At 40.2% G+C, this 13,734-nt stretch overlaps 1 long non-coding RNA gene across 1 annotated transcript; it reads left to right on the forward strand.

Annotated features, from left to right (window-relative positions):
- Positions 1 to 230: 230 nt before the first annotated feature.
- Positions 231 to 13,291, forward strand: LOC101144618 (uncharacterized). Its single transcript, XR_008669014.2, has 4 exons — positions 231 to 723; positions 1,130 to 1,352; positions 5,566 to 7,165; positions 12,429 to 13,291. It is a non-coding gene; the product is annotated as an uncharacterized lncRNA (long non-coding RNA).
- The last annotated feature ends 443 nt before the right edge of the window (positions 13,292 to 13,734 follow it).

A 13,734-nucleotide genomic window follows, 5' to 3' on the forward strand; every position in this document is an offset into this window, starting at 1 on the left:
ACGTCTTCCCCTCATCCATGGAAAACTCAGATGAATATTTACAACATCCAGGAATAGGTACCACAGGAAAGAAAGAAAGAATAATAATAATAATAATAAAAAAACCCAACCAACCCAACCCAACCCCGCAAGTGTAATCATTCTCAAAATGCTCCGGAAACAAAGTGTTCTAGCTGTGGTTGCCCGGCAACAGGCCCACTGTAGTATTCTGCCTGGGTACGTGTAAAGTGGAGCCGTCTTTTCTGCACAGAGTGTGCACTATCATCGTAACAGCAGAGACGGAGAGCAAGATGTGAGGAGGTTAAAAGTCACGGTCAGAAGTTCAGGTTGCTCTGACCCTCAAATCAATTTCAAGCACTGTTTGTGACATTTTTCTGTGTTCCCTCGCTTGATGTTAGTCTTTGCAATGAACCACCGAATCAGACTTCAGGTCTCATGGGACTTTGGGGTTTCAGTAGGGTCAGGTCAATTTCTACCTACCAGTGTACTGTCACCTATGAGGCAAACCATTATCTAGGCGTTTGAGAACCTCAAAGTTTTGAAGCTCCGAGGGGAAAGAGAGAGGATGAAGTTGCTGGGGCCCCTGTGTCTTTGGGACCTGACATAGCTCAACCTGTGGCTTCAGGGGGACCATGTGCAGCCAGGTCATAGTGGTACTGGAAAGGGATCCTGATCCAGACCCCAAGAGAAGGTTCTTGGATCTCGTGCAAGAAAAAATTCAGGGTGAGTCTATAGAATAAAGTGAAAGCAAGTTTATTAGAAAAGTAAAGAAACAAAAGAATGGCTATTCCATAGGCAGAGCAGCCCTGAGGGCTGCCGGCTGCCTATTTTTATGGTTATTTCTTGATTATATGCTAAACAAGGGGTGGATCATTCATGAGTTTTCTGAGAAAGGGGTGGGGATTTCCTTGAAACTGAGGGGTCCTCCGGTTTTTAGACCATATAGGGTAACTTCCTGATGTTGCCATGGCATTTGTAAACTGTCATGGTGCTGGTGGGGGTGTCTTTTAGCAGCTAATACATTATAATTAGCATAAAATGAGCAACGAGGACTACCAGAGGTCACTTTCATCACCATCTTGTTTTCGGTGGATTTTGACTGACTTCTTTATTGCAACCTGTTTTACAGCAAGGTCTTTGTGACCTGTATCTTGTGCCGACCTTCTGTCTCTTCCTGTGACTTAGGATGCCTAACCTCCTCGGAATGCACCTCAGTAGGTCTCAGCCTCATTTTGCCTAGCCCCTGCTCAAGATAGAGTCACTCTGGTTGGAACGCCTTTGGCAATAGGATTGGCAACTCAGAGAAAGCTGGTCCCTGGCATGGGCATCTCTCCCAAGGCATTCTTCCAAAGGTATAGGGATCATTTTTTATTCTCCTTTTTAACAAATGTATATGTACAGGGGAAAAAGAGGAAGAAGGAGAAATCACATAAAATAATATGTCCTCATATGGCCTTAATCATTGGTCCTAATAGAGTTATGAAAGCGTGGATACCTGAGGCTGCAGTGTACTCAGGCCCACCCCCCACCCCCTCCCCAGAGCTGGACATGATACCTAGGGTGGTTCCAAATCTCACAGGACTTTTCATTTTATTTCTAGATCATTTTAAGGTGATCTCATGAACCTAAGCAATAGGTGACTTCATTTTTGAGTTTTTTTCTTATTTATTGGTTATTAATTTATAATATAATTAAGGAGTTTTATTCACTACAACACACAATTATTTGGGGGGAGGGGTTCACATAATTGCTTAATTTGTGACTTATCTGAGCAAAATATTAACAACACCCCTGAAAACTCCCACCTAAAATTTCCCCAAATATGTCTGTGATTAGAATAACTTCCCTGCTCAAAGCTCTTTAGTGAGTACCCCGTTCCTCCGAATAACATTTAAGCCCCCTAGTTTAGCAATTTTGCTGCCTGGCCCTGACCTACCTTTCTAAGGCTTATCTCCCACTACTTCCTTCTGCGAAATCTGGGTTCAATCAAACCAAAAGTGCAGCTGGATAAAGCCGAAGCTGCGCAGCAGGGCGTCAGGGCGTCTGCCTGCTAGTCAGCTCCCTCCTCATTGACAGTGTGATTGTGGGCAGGCGCCTTCCAGTCTCTTGGTCTTTATTTCCTAATAAATGCATTGGAGGAGTGAGACCAGGTGCTTTCTAAGATCTCACACGTTTAGACCCTGGATTCTTCAAAGGGTTTTAGGCTGTTGACCACCCTGTCATTTCAGAAGCTTTCTTCTCTTGGATTTCATGATATTGTTCTCTCTTGGTTTTCTCTCTACTTCCCTAATGCTTCTTTTTAGTTTGTTTCTCATGTAATGCATCCTCTATTCCAGGATGAATGTTGATAAGACCTGTCCTCAGCAATCCTCTCTTTCAATTTCCTGGATGATCTCAACCATGATCACAACTCTATGTAATGCCCCAGAGCCTATTTCTGTAATCTCCGTCTCCATCTGAGAAGGCCCCCCTGAGTTCCAGTTACATGCTCCAACTCCACCAGACTTCTCCAATGGAGCGTCTCAGGCACTCCCATCTTAGCGTTTCCAAGCCTGAACTCATGATCTTTCTCCTCAAACTGGTTGTTCACCATGCTTTACTCCCACATTTTGTTTAGTGATATCTTGCAAGCCACAGACTTCACAGTCATATTAGAATGCTACCTTTCCCTAACTTCCAACAGATACTCTCAGGTAAGTCATCAAAGTCTGGCCATTTTTTATTCCAATTAAATATCTCTTGAGTCTCTCCTTTCTTCTCCAACCCCAGTGTCAATACCCTTGTAGAGACCTGACTGCTCTTCAGGTCTCCTAGCTAGTTTCCCTGCCTTTAGAATGACCAGCCACCCTGAGGCTTTCATTCTGCTGCCAGTGCCATCTGTATAACATGAAGTATGATCAAACCCTTTCTTTTCCAAAATCTGTTGGTGTTTCGTCATAGCCTATTGTGTGAAGTCTGATATCCTGAGCATGATGTACAAGGCCTTTGTGATTGGTGCTGTCTCATTTCTCTCGATCTGCCCTGTGCACCAGGAAGATGTCATTACTTTGAGTTAATGACTGGTCCATGCTCTCTAACACCTCTATACCTTTTCAATGTGGCCCTCTCTGCCTAAAATAATCCTACTTACTCTTCTCCTTCTCTGTGCTTCTCTAATGCCCTAGCCATGCCTCTGTTTTCTGCTGTATTGTTTTTTTCTGTGTGTGTGTGTTTCCCGCCATTGGATTGAAAGCTACCTGGGGCCTAGGACTGCCCTCATTTTTCCACTTAGCTCATTACTGGAAGGAAGCTGGCATTTGTATAATTCTTGAAGGCTGAGAGTGATGGCTCATGCCTGTAATCCCAGCACTTCGGGAGCCCAAGGTGGGAGGGTCATTTGAGCCCAGGAGTTCAAGGCCAGCTTGGGCAACATAGTGAGACCTTGTCTCTACAAAAGAATTTTAAAAATTAGCCGGGTGAGGTGGCATGTACCTGCAGTTTCAGCTATTCAGGAGGCTGTGGTGAGAGGGTTGCTTGAGCCTGGAAGGTCAAGGTTCCAGTGAGCTATGGTTGCTCCACTGTAAAAACAAAAGAAAGAAAATATATATATATATATACATACACACACAAAATTGTTAAGTAAACAGTTGAGTCTGTATGGTTTATTCATTCTCTGATAAATGGGTCTTGCATTTTTCTTGAATGATCTCTCTATTTCTCTTTGACTTTCCATATAATATTTAAATTTGAATATCTCATTCTTTCCTTCTCTAAGCCTTTTCCAAATATTCTGATCTAAAGAAACAACTTCATCTTCAGAAATAACTTATTATCTGTCATGTATTTCATAATTAACATTGCCCATGTCAGTTCCTGCTCCCCAGGTAAGGTATTTGAAGTGTTAACTTTGTCTTGCCCACAATGATTTGGCAATCATGGTCTTCAGAAAGTACTTTTTTCTGTGTTGATTATTACTGGTGAACCTGGTTTACTGATGCCAGTCTTGTCATGTCTTTTTTTTTTTTTTTAAGACAGGGTCTCACTCTGTCACCCAGGTTGGAGTACAGTGGTGTGAACTCAGGTCACTGCAGCCTCCTAGGCTCAAGCCATCCTCGCACCTTAGCCTCTGGAGTAGCTGGAACTACAGGTGTGCACTACCATGCCTGGCTAATTTTTTGCATTCTTAGTAGAGATGGGGTTTCACCATTTTCCCAGGCTGGTCTTGAACTCCTGGGCTCAAGCAATCCATCCACCTTGGCCTCCCACAGTGTTGGGATTATAGGCATGAGCTACTGTGCCTGGCCATTGTCTTTTCTATTTAGTGTCACTTTTATACCACCACAGAGTGGTCACTTAATACCTTAGCCATAAAAAATGGAGCTGGTACCATTTCTTTTCTTCTCTAAGAGTCTGCTTGCTTCCCTTATTTGTTTGTTTAATATTTAAAGAAATAAAGCAAGGTGTCACAGTTACATTATAGAAAATGTTGCCATGACAAACACTTATATTAAAGAAATTCTAGTCTTATCTGTGCTTCGAAGATATGTCCATTTTAATTAATCTTACAAGGGGAGCTCAGAGAAATTTTGGTTCTCAAAGCAGTAATATCAAAAGACAAACTCCAAATGGGAATGGTTTTGGAAAGCCGGTGACGAGGAATATGTGTTATTAAGATCTACTGGTTGTGTAAGAGCTGTTATTATTCATGATTCTGCTTTATATGCTTAATATTTTCTTCAGAGGTTTAGGCAAAGATTATTGCTGTATTTCTGCAGTCATTGCAAAAACCCAGCATGAAACTCGAGACTAGGAATAGATAAACCTTTAAAAAAAAATAAGGTTTGGGTGAGGATAGGTATCCCACAGTACACTGGACATTTCATAGAACTTATCTGATGCCCTCTTGGGAGACTGTCAGAAATTTTGCAAATATTAGGAGAGTAGACTTTCCGGGGCTGCTTCTGTGCTCCACTTCTGCCTCTAACAAAAAGAAAAAATATAAAATTATGCAATTAAAAAGCTATTAGTTAAGTCCTTTCAGGCCAGAATGGAGCCTGGACTGGAGTTTGGGGTATATGTTTTATTTAGCCCTTAAATTTATAAAACAAAATTTTAGTCTTTGGTGAAACTTATATTCCTAGAAACCCACTGGAAAAAAATAGTTGTTTATCACCTTAAAAATATGCATTATCCTTTTATTTAAGTGCTTTTAATGTGGTGAGCAATATTTTATATCAGTCTCAATTTTTAATTTCATAAAATCCCAACTTTTAATTTCATACAATCCAACTAGTCAAATGCAGCCACCACAATTGAAATTACCTTTTCACCTCTAGCCCCTTAGGTTAAGAAAGTTTACTGGGAGGGTTCAAAGGATGCCTTGGAAGACTTTACTGAATAGAAGATGTGATCAGAAATGGCAAAAGAACTATGCTGGATTCTAATTTGTGGGGTTTGTGATATTTACTAACTTGGTTTGTGAAAATTGGGTCTTGGAACTAAGACTTTCTTATGCGAAATATATCTAACTTTGCTTCCACTAAGTTTGACAGTACAATTAACAAAATCCTGTTACTCCCTTCCCAGCTGATGGCACTAAGGCTGAACCCAGAAGCTGCAGCAGTGGACAGATGATGATCTGAAGAAATGAGATCCCTGATGGGCTTGGAAGTCATGGTTCCTGTAACCATGATGTCACACCCTCGTCCTGACACCGAGATGGGCTGGACACATCTGTCACCCAGGGCAAACAAAATGCTTGGTCTGCATCTTTCAGAAGAAAACTAAAAATCAAGTAATTTCTAAGAATTTTGCTTGCGTGTGGCTTAAGTCTTCTTCTCCTGTTGAGGAAGGTGTTGAGTTTGACCATGACAGCCCCACCCAGTCCTTGGCTCATCTCACCCACCAGAGAGGATCTGGAGATTCAGAGCTATGCCATGGAAGACCTTGTCAGACCACCAGGCCATACTGTGCTGCAGGTGGGGTTCAGGTGCCCAGTGACAACCACCGGGGCCGCTTATCCCTAAACGTCTGTTGAACTTAAAGTTCTACTCAAGACTTTCTACATTAAATACCCTTTCATACAGCAAAATCAGCCATGTTCTGAGATGTGAAACTGCAGCACAAAGTTACTGTGGTCTCCACCTATAGAAATGGAATGTTACTTCATAAAGCCCCAGGCCAAAAAAGAAACCCCAAAACTCTGAAACGACACCCTTAAATTTAACCTGAACATCTGGCCAGCCTCCTCCATCATTGAAACTTCTCCTGAGTGTTGGCATGGATCCTATGTTTCTCCAGCCAGGGAGCTTTTCTCCCCATTCTTGATGGACCCACTGAGTCCCAATTTTCTACATTTCACTTGGGTCATTCCACCACTTTGGGATGCTTTTCCTACTCTGTCGTACTTTAAAAATGTTTCTTCTTTCCTATGCTCAGCTTCACGCATTTGTCTTCTTTCTCAATTCAACTTGCTTAGTTCTCGCTACATCAATTCCTAGAGCCATCCATCTGCACTTCTGAATCATTTAAGTTTTGTTTGGCTACAAGTAATGGAAACCCACTCTGAGTAACTCAAGCAAGAATTGGAATTTATTGGAAGGACAGTGGGATATATCATAAGATCCAAAAAGAATTGAACAAACAAAATTTCAGAGGGCAGAAAAAGGGCAGCTCCAGTGACTTCAGCAACAAGACAACATAAGTCTTTCTAGACCATAGCTACTAATATTATTCAGCTGCAAGAGCCCCTCCCCGTGAGAAACTTGATTGAAAATTCTGATTTCCCACAGAGAAGAATCTGATTGACTCAATTTAGCTTTGGTTGCCCAACTGCTCAATCTTGCATGAATTATTTCCAGCCAAGGGGACAAGGTGTATTATAGGGACACACCTGCTTTCTCCAAAGAAAAGATCTGGGCATTTCCTGATCATTTCCCTGAGAAGGAGGAATCATTGTGAGCCAAGAAGATACCTCAAGTATAATGAGCTCAGTTACACTTTTTTGATATCTGAGTATTTGGTATGTAGTGTGCATTTTAAAAAACATGTCTCTCTCCAGGACAATGTTAACCTCTTCCACGGTGGAGTGGGGCTATGTGATTTTGTGCTTAATTTACCTAGCTGGTGGGCCTCCAGTAGAGGCTGAACCAGTCGAGCCAGCTGATACCACATCAATTCTCCAAAGGTAAGTTTCTCTTGGCTAATATTCCTTCTCTCAACTTAATAAACATCCACTATACACCAAGATACATTGAAAATTTAAAGGTAAATTAGATATGATCACTTTTCTTAAGACATAAAATCTAGTAGATTTCCTATATAATGAATATTTTTTAATTTTTATTTTTAGAGACAAGTTCTCATTCTATCACCCAGGCTGGAATACAGTGGCAAAATCATAGCTCACTCACTGCAACCTCAACTCCCGAGTTCAAACAATCCTCCTGTCCCTGCCTTCCAAGTAGTTATGACCACAGACACATGTCACCACGCCCAGTTAATTTTAAACAATTTTTTTTTTCTTTTTTGTAGAGACAGGGTCTCACATGTTGCCCAGGCAGGTCTTGATCTCCTGGCCTTAAGCAATGCTTCTGCCTTGGCTTCCCAAAGTGCTAGGATTACAAGTGTGAGCCCCTTCACCCAACCTATATGAATAATATTTTAAGGATATTTTAATAAAAAAATACTTTCAAAAAATTATCATTAGACCCATTTTGAAGCTTCTCAGAAGCTGGGCAGTTTCTGCTTGAGTTATCAAGTGGGCTCCACTTTAGGCAAGCTTTTGGAGACTCACTGTAAAGTACAGGACTCTAAGTGACCACATCTCTCAAATACAGTGTTTTTTATTATCTCCTGACATTTGGAGCTTAAGGAAATATACAATGACATGATTTTTTTCCCTCTAACAATCCAAGACAACATTGGAAGACCACACGTCTCCACTTTATTGACATTTTGCATTGTGCTTGCAGGTGCTATCTTAGAGGTGTGATGTTGCTCTTGTACTATGTATATAAATGCTTTCTATGACTCAGGAATTCTATTGCATTTACATGAAACTTGTTAGAGTAGAAAGAGACTGGAGTAAGCTAGACTTGGGTTTCAGTCTTTTCAACTTTACAGCTTACTAGCTTTATGACTTTGGCCAGGTTACTTTCTGAGACTTGGTTTCTTTATCAGCAAAGTGGAATAATAATAATACATATTTTACACATATGTGTAATACTATAATATTACACATATGTGTAATATAATATTACACATATGTGTAATACTATAATATTACACATATGTGTAATACTATAATATTACACATATGTGTAATACTATAATATTACACATGTGTGTAATATTATAGTATTACACATATGTGTAATAATAATAATACATATTTCCCATAACGTTGTTATGGGAAATAAGTATGATAATATATGTAAAAGGGGCCAGGCACGGTGGCTCACATCTGTAATCCCAGCACTTTGGGAGGCCAAGGCGGATGGATCCCATGAGGTCAGGATTTCGAGACCAGCCTGGCCAACATGGTGAAACCCCGTCTCTACTAAAAATACAAAAATTAGTCGTGAGTGGTAGCACGCTTCTGTAGTCCCAGCTATGTTGGAGGCTGAGGCACAAAAATCACTTGAACTTGGGAGGTAGAGGTTGCAGTGAGCAGAGATTGTGCCATGGCACTCCAGCCCAGGCAATGAAGAGAGACCCTGTCTAAAAAAATTATATCATATATTATATATATATATATACACATATATGTGAAAGGGCCTGCCAAATGTGTGTGTGTGTGTGTGTGTGTGTGTGTGTGTGCGTGCGTGCGTGAGAGAGAGAGAGAGAGAGAGAGAGAGAGAGAGAGAGAGAGAAAGGACCTGCAAAATAGAAAAATCAGTATACATTTTCTTGCCTCCAGCACAGTAAAACCATAAATCTCCTTCCCTGGGCCTCCATCTCATTATAGATGCCTCCTCTGTGTCCTAGCCTGCAAAGACAAGCAGCTCAGGGAGGATGGGCAGGTGGGTTCCTATTCCTTCCAAGGCAGCCCAGCTTGATAGTATCCAGTGATTTCTGAGGCTGCATGGCCATAGGCAGTCAAACTCTGGGTATCTGAACAGAAGGCTGAAACCATAGAATCACGACCCTGTGACTGCTGGCACAGCTTTGTGTATTCTACAGAGACTTACTATATAGTTTATTTTGACACACAGACAAAGATGCTTAATGTAAGGAACTGCTACAGGTTAATCAATCAATGGCTCCTGTAGTGGTTTTTATTTTTAAAAACAAGTGGATGAATAAACAAATTTGGCCTTGGGATGCCATTGAGCTCAAAGTCAGTGGCAATCACAAATGGCTTTAATAAATGAAAGAGATATTTTGGCATAGCCCATTGAGGCATATGAAGAGTAATGCCCTTGCCAGGATCATAGAGTATATTAGATACTCTACTTTAATTGCTTCTTATGAATGGAAGGGATGTAGGAAATGGAATTTTAATTTGTACATTTAAGTTATGTGATTGAAGTTGAGAAGGTCTTTGTGACCTTATGGATTTGAGAGAAAAAGAAAACTTTATAGGGCATAGCTGAAATTGGCATAAAAGTTATGTCCCATGGCTGACATTGCTGCTGTTTGATGCTTGCTGTCAAATTGTAGAAAAGCAAGACATGAATCCCAGAGTGATTTTCTATGTGTGCATTTGCTAACAAATAAGGCTGAGTCTAGTTGGAACTTTGGGTTGTTCAGAAACGGTAGAAACATAATCAGTTGTTCTATCTTCCATTGCGAATTCTTGGGTTGGTGGAAGCTTAAACTGTTTTTACACCACTTGCTTGATAATCAGACCCAGACTGCATGTTCTGGAAATATACTGACATATTCTATGACAAGCCTTGAGGGCTTCTATCATGAATTAAGATGAAAACCCTAGAGTGGTATTGACATTTCATTTTTGGAAAAGCCAGAGAAGGCATAAGGAACATGGCTGGATGGCAGGCTGGGGTAGCTTCTTCACTTGGGCTCTGCTATCATTTTCCACAGCACCATTTGCTGCCACACCCTGAAATGCATTCTTTGATGGTAGAACTTGCCCCCCATTTAAATTCGATGTGCCTATGACTTATTCGAAGGATGCCCTGAGTGCATTGTGTTTACAGCTCTTGTGCAGTCAGATCTCTGCCTCGTCTCCCGTAATTGTCAACCATCTTGGTTGCCCAATGAGAAGCAGCTTGATATGTGCATCAAGCCAACTCATTTTCTCTGTTTTCATGCCTAATTCCCCAAAATGAGTTTATTCCTCACAGTATATAAATAGATATTTGATATATATCTGACATATCATATGCCTGAAAAATCTGACATACATGTACAACAATGAAAATAAACATTAGACCAAAAATAAATAAATAAAAATAAAAAAGAGATAGGGCTTTTTCCTAGCTAATTATGTGATCCTGAGTAAATAAATAATGTATCTTCTTTGGACTTCTCATTTCTCATCTTTAAAATTCATAAACAAAAAAGTGAAAAGAAAAAATAAAAAAGAAGAAAAAAATTAAAAATCCACAAACAAGGTATAAAAATAAAAATAGATAATCTGTAAAAAGTATTTGAAAACTATTAAGGCCTATATAAATGGTGGATGACTTAGTCTGTTTTGTGTTGCTATAAAACAGGGGTGTTCAATCTTTTGGCTTCCCTGGGCTACATTGGAAGAAGAATTGTCTTGGGCCACACATAAAATACGCTAAAATTAATGATAGCTGATGAGCTAAAAAAAAAATCACAAAAAAATCTCATAATGCTTTAAGAAAATTTACAAATTTGTGTTGGGCCATATTCAAAGCCATTCTGGGTTGCCTGTGGCCTGTGGGCTGTGGGTTAGATAAGCTTGCTATAAAAGAATATCTCAGGCTGGGTAACTTATAAAGAAAAGAGGTTTATTAGGCTCATAGTTCTGCAGGCGGTACAAGAAGCATGGTGCCAGCATCTGCTACTGGTGAGGGCCTCAGGGATCTTCTAATCATGGTGGAAGGTGAACGGGGAGGAGGTGTCACGTAGCAAGAGAGGAGAAAAAGAAAAAGGAGGAGGTGCCAGGCCCTTTTTAACAATCAGTTCTCATGGGAACTCATAAAGCAGAGATGGCAACAAGCCATTCATGAGTGACCCACCCCCATGACACAAACACCTCCCACAAGGCCCCACTTCCAACACTAGGGGTCAAATTTCAACATACGATTTGGAGGGAACAAATATCCAAACGATATCCAGGGGCAGTATTTTAGTACTTGCTTTGAACGGAGCACATCACTAGGAAAGATGAAAAAATGAAAGACACAGTACCTGCCTTCACGAGATTGGTAATTTCCACAGGAATATCACACATATACACATATAAGAATTAGCCATGGGAGTCATTATATGCTCGTGCATATAATGTAGGCAGGTGGCCTCCACCATGATCATAGTTCAAAACAATTGAAATCTTATAAACATTAAATTGTACACAAGCATAAGGTGTTATTATTAACGATAAACATGATCATCATTTTACCATTTCCATATGACACTGATTATTTTAGAGATTGTTGCCATCTTTCTTGATGTCCTAGATTAGGTTCAAGATAAACCTATGTACATATCATTTATTTAATGCCTTTATATATCTTGCTTACCACTATATCCCAATACTTAAAACAATGTCTGAAGGTATGTCATGGAATGAATGGATGAGTCAGTTAATCAATCGATGAGAACAGAAGCTGCTTTTTGTTTGGGCCCACCCATGTACTTTGTAATTCTGGAGAAAAAAATAAAACTGGTCTGGACACACACACACGTATTAGCTTCATCATACAAAAAGACATATCGGCATTGAAGACAGCAAGTACAGGGGCCTGGTAGGTATCTGAAAAACCTGTCTAGATAACTGTTAATCTCCCACATCCATTGAGAACCATTAGTCTAATGTACCAAGGATTCTGTGTCTCTACCATGGTGGAGCAGGGAGATGGAAACCTTTCATGGACAGTTTCCGGCCTTCTAACTTTCTCTGATTCCTTACAGCCACCTAGAGCTCATGCTATTAAGACACTTGCTTAAGGTTACTATGTGAATTTAGGTCTGATTGAATCGTTGTTTTAACCAGGATATTGTTCTAAAAGCAGTTGGGGGGATGTAAAACAAAATCTTAACCCATCAGTGTTCACCTAATGCTGGTCTTGATCAGTCTAAATGGAGTTGTTTCCCAGGAAGATAAACTACTCTAATCAGTTTCAATGTAATAGTTAACCCCTCAGGCCAGAGCATATGGTTGTCATTGTGCAGCTGCGCTGATAGAATAGTTGGGCCCTTCTGAATGTTTGTCCCATTTTTACATAATTGCTGACCACCCATAATCTGCAAGGAATAATCAATTTTTTCTTTCCTTCTGATTGTCTAAGGAACAAAAGCTGCCCTTCCTTCCTTATTGCAAAGTTTGACAAAAAGCAAAACGTCAAGAATAAAAGCGCCTTGCATTGTCTAACATCTACCGCAGTGTTTGAGCTGCAGCTGCTCCTCCTCCCCTGATTGTTTTCAAATATTTCTTCAAAAAAGGCATTAAAGAAAAACACAAGATATTGCACAGGGAACCAAAACAAATCACAGTCTTCAAGGACAAAGCATTGCAAAATGGCTTACATCCCCAAATGGGAACAGATATGGTTGGAAATTAAAACAATCTTTTTTATTTTCAGTGGAAATGCTAGCAGATGCCACAAGAAACATATGGAACTCGCCACAGACAAACAGGGAACGCTTTCTGTGTGTGGAAGTAGAGCAAAGGGAGTGACCACCTCTGACTGTCAGGGGGAACCATCAGCTCGAACTGTTTGCTATGGCAGGAGGGAGTTTGCAGAGTCCGGGGTCCTGCCCTCATGAAAAAGCTTTAACGGTCTTGACTGAGTAATTTAAGTCATTCTTGTCAGGGAGTTTCAGAACACTATGCACAATTATATTTATTTCACAATGCATTGATTCCAGATACCTTTTTAAATGTGCTTACCACTGTGTGCGTTGTTACCTGTTCCCTCTTTGAATCTCTGAATGAAACAAAATAAATAGGAAAAAATGGAGACATAGAAGCATGGTCCACAAGGCATCTCCCACTCTAGAGGTCTCCCAGCCCCGTGCTAGCCTGTTAATTTATTATCGCTTGTCTGTCAAACAAGGAAGATATAATTTGCCACACAACATATTTTCCTAAAGCAATGTTTTTGTACAATTTCCTGATTTCCAAAAATATGACCAATGATATTCTGGTTGAGTTTTGTTGTTGTTGTTGTTGTTTTAATTTCTCTGAAAATGGCAGTGATATAGTAAACATTCCCTTCCCCATGTACCACGTGGAATAATTTTACTGTGAGACTCAGAGAAGGCAATCACAAGCCATCTTTCCTTAAGTAGTATTTATCCTTCCCAAATAGTTCACTGGGGGGCGAGACAGGAATAAAATGCTTTCTATATACAAAAGTATTGTTTCTAAAGATGAAAAAGGCCTGAAATCCTGACTGACATTCAAGTTGGAGGTACTGTGAATATGTGGAAAAATAGGATTTTACACAGTGACACCACCAATAAGCGTTCTGAAAGGCATGCTTGCAATGAAAGAGCTCCGTTTGGAACAACCCAGATTGTGGGCTAAAATGGTCTCCATGTGGCAGAGTATATTTGTGAATGAAGTGCCTGTCAATGAGGATAAATCAATTT

The sequence above is a fragment of the Gorilla gorilla genome, chromosome 8, assembly GCF_029281585.2.
Source record: "Gorilla gorilla gorilla isolate KB3781 chromosome 8, NHGRI_mGorGor1-v2.1_pri, whole genome shotgun sequence".
NCBI classification, from domain to species: domain Eukaryota; kingdom Metazoa; phylum Chordata; class Mammalia; order Primates; family Hominidae; genus Gorilla; species Gorilla gorilla.